This window comes from Mandrillus leucophaeus, unplaced genomic scaffold, assembly GCF_000951045.1.
Source record: "Mandrillus leucophaeus isolate KB7577 unplaced genomic scaffold, Mleu.le_1.0 Scaffold103, whole genome shotgun sequence".
Taxonomy (NCBI): Eukaryota; Metazoa; Chordata; class Mammalia; order Primates; family Cercopithecidae; genus Mandrillus; species Mandrillus leucophaeus.
Genome location: NW_012098432.1, coordinates 3,688,368 through 3,691,977, shown reverse-complemented (window position 1 = coordinate 3,691,977; position 3,610 = coordinate 3,688,368).

The following is a 3,610-nucleotide window of genomic DNA, read 5'->3' as shown; positions in this document are numbered from 1 at the left end:
TTATTATTTTGAGATACATTCCATCAATACCTAGTTTATTGAGAGTTTTTAGCATGAAGGGCTGTTGAATTTTGTTGAAGGCCTTTTCTTCATCTACTGAGATAATCATGTGGTTTTTGTCATTGGTTCTGTTTATGTGATGGATTGCATTTATTGATTTGCATATGTTGAACCAGCCTTTTATCCCAGGGATGAAGACAACTTGATCATGGTGGATAAGCTTTTTGATGTGCTGCAGCATTCAGTTTGCCAGTATTTTATTGAGGATTTTTGCATTGGTATTCATCAGGGATATTGACCTAAAATTTTCTTTTTTTTTACTGTGTCTCTGCCAGGTTTTGGTATCAGGATGATACTTGCCTCATAAAATGAGTTAGGAAGGATTCCCCTTTTTCTATTGATTGGAATAGTTTCATAAGGAATGGTCCCATTTCCTCTTTGTACCACTAGTAGAATTCAGCCGTGAATCCCTCTTGTCTTGGACATTTTTTGGTTGGTAGCCTATTAATTATTGCCTAAATTTCAGAACCTGTTATTGGTCTATTCAGAGATTTAACTTCTTCCTGGTTTAGTCTTGGGAGGGTGTAGGGGCCCAGGAATTTATCCATTTCTCCTAGATTTTCTAGTTTATTTACATAGAGGTGTTTATAGTATTGTGTCTGGAATTTATTCCTTCCAGCGGGTTATTGGCCTTGCTGACTTCAAGAATGAAGCTGCGGACCCTCGTGGTGAGTGTTACAGTTCTTAAAGATGGTGTGTCCAGAGTTTGTTCCTTCCAATGTTCAAGTGTGTCCCGAGTTTATTCCTTCAAGTGGGTTCATGGTCTCACTGACTTCAGGAGTGAAGCCGCATACCTTCGCGGTGAGTGTTACAGCTCATAAAGGTGGCACGTCTGGAGTTGTTTGTTCCTCCTGGTGGGTTTTTGGACTTGCTGGCTTCAGGAGTGAAGCTGCAGACCTTTGTGGTGAGTGTTACAGCTCATAAAGGTAGTGCGAACCCAGAGAGTGAGCAGCAGCAAGATTTATTGCAAAGAGTGAAAGAACAAAGCTTCCACAGCATGGAAGGGGACGCAAGTGGGTTGCCGCTGCTGGCTTGGGTGGCCAACTTTTATTCCCTTATTTGGCCCTGCCCACATCCTGCTGATTGGTCTATTTTGCAGAGTGCTGATTGGTCCGTTTTACAAAGCACCGATTGGTTTGTTTTTACAGAGCACTGATTGGTGCATTTACAAATCTTCAGCTAGACACAGAGTGCTGATTGGTGCATTTACAATCCTTTAGCGAGACACAGAGTACTGATTAGTGCATTTTTACAGAGTGCTGATTGGTGCATTTACAATCCTTTAGCTAGACAAAAAAGTTCTCCAAGTCCTCACCCGACCCAGAAGCCCAGCTGGCTTCACCTCTCAATCCTCCCTCTAAACAGGACACCCCAACTGCTCTTGGGAATTGGGTGATGACCTCTGTAGCTTCTTCCTGCTGGGTAGGGGCAAAGAAGGGGCCCTGCAGTTGTAGTGTCCTCCAGAGGGGAACTCTCTAGGCCAGTGAAGGGGCCAGCAGGTCGGTCCAGGGGTCCTCAGTAGAAGTTGTTAGTTGAGCTCATTTGGGGTTCCATTTATAAGACCATCTGTAGCTTGATGGCCTCGATTCTAGAGGAAACAAATCTGTCAAGGGGGTTAAAAATACAGGGCCCGAAGGTGAGTAATAGTAAGACAGTTGTCACAGGACCTAGAAAAGGGAGAAGCCATGTTGCCCAACTCCAGAGGTTGATATAAGAGTTTGAAAGGCATTGTGATTTCAGAAGCCTTTTCCTGTAAATGCCAGGCGGCATCTGGTACTATCCCTGACTGGTTAGTGTAAAAACAACACTCTTTCCCTAAGAAGGTGCAGAGTCCTCCCTTCTCAGCAGTGAGGAGGTCTAGGCCTCAGCAGTTTTGGAGAGTCACTGCTATCAAAGAGACTATTTGGGATTGTAGAGTAAGGATAGATTTTGTTATTTCTTGCAAACTCATCTGAGAAATCTTTTGAGAGTGTGTGGTAGTAGGATAATGAAGTAGATAAATTGACTATTCTGGTTCCCGTAGCAGTGGTCATTTCTAACCCTATAAGTACGGGTATTAGTTGTATAGCCCTGTGCTGATAAACTTGAGCTTTGAAGGGCACTGATAGGGTCTGATTTCCATAAGATTATAATGTTAGGATAATATATGTTACACTGTTAACTTTTAGCAAACTTTACTTTTGTTGAAAACCTTGTAAGTTTGGGATTTCAATTATTCTTTGCTATTAGTAAGAACTTGTTCAGTCCATATTAATTTAGAATTGGTATAGATGACTCCTTCCTGATTCTGTAAGTACTTTAAGGTTTGACTGAGTGCAAACAGCTCACAAGTTTGAGCAGACCAATTATTAGGCAATTTTCCTCACTCTGCTTCTACAAGAGATTCCTTATCACTTACTGAATGCCCATTGTGTCTTTTTTTTTTCTAATTGCCTGAGAGGAACTATCTATCATCCTGTCCTGAAGGGAGTTCCTCCTAGGTCTGGTCAGACCTTTGTATGGTAATTAGTTAAGATTTAGATCCCCTATTAGGAAACCTGCTAGGTTAAGGATTTTTGATAGGAACGCTAGCTATGGGTTGTCAGTGACCTCAGTGCTTTCAGGCTATGCCCTTGTTTACACGGACAACAAGGTGGTACTGGAGTGTTTTAGGGTTACAGAGAAGACCTTCAATTATCAATTATGGGTTTTAAATTTACCCTGGCTTTTAAAGGAATATGGTACACTGTTTTTTCTTTATTACTTCCATCTCTCTTTCCTTCTCTTTGACTTCTTTGTCTCTCTCTCTCTCTGACTCCCTCTTTGTCTCTGTCTCTTCCCCTCTTTCTCCCTTTCTCTCTCTCTCTTTCTCTCTCTTGACTTTCTGTCTCTTTCTCTCTTTCCTTCTGTCTTTGACTTCGTACTCTCTTTCTCTTTCTCTCTGTTGGTCTTTCCCTGCCTCTGCCAGCTGCTTATGATGCTGTTCTCCCCTCTCCTTCCCATTTTTGATGGCTTCAGCAGTGTAAGACTGCCACCTCCTTGGGTTTTTGCACTGAGTGCAATAGTATTCTCTCCTGGTAGTTTGCATTTCTGTGGGACTGGTGATGATATTCCCTTTATCATTTTTATTGCATCTATTTGATTTTTCTCTGTTTTCTTCTTTGTTAGTCTGGCTAGTAGTCTTTTTTTTTTTTTTTTTTTTATCTTTTCAAAAACACAGCGGGTTTTTTATGTCTCTGTCTCCTTCAGTTCTGTTCTGATCTTAGTTATTTCCTGTCTTCTGCTAGCTTTTAAATTTGTTTGCTCTTGCTTCTCTAGTTCTTTTAATTGTGATGTTAGGGTGTCAATTTTAGATCTTTCCTGCTTTCTCTTGTGTGCATGTAGTGCTATAAATTTCCCTCTACACACTGCTGTGTGTGTGTCCCAGAGATTCTGGTACGTTGTGTCTTTGTTCTCATTGGTTTCAAAGAACATCTTTATTTCTGCCTTCATTTCATTATTTACCCAGTAGTCATTCAGGAGCAGGTTGGTCAGTTTCCATAGAGTTTTGTGGTTTTGAGGGAGTTTCTTA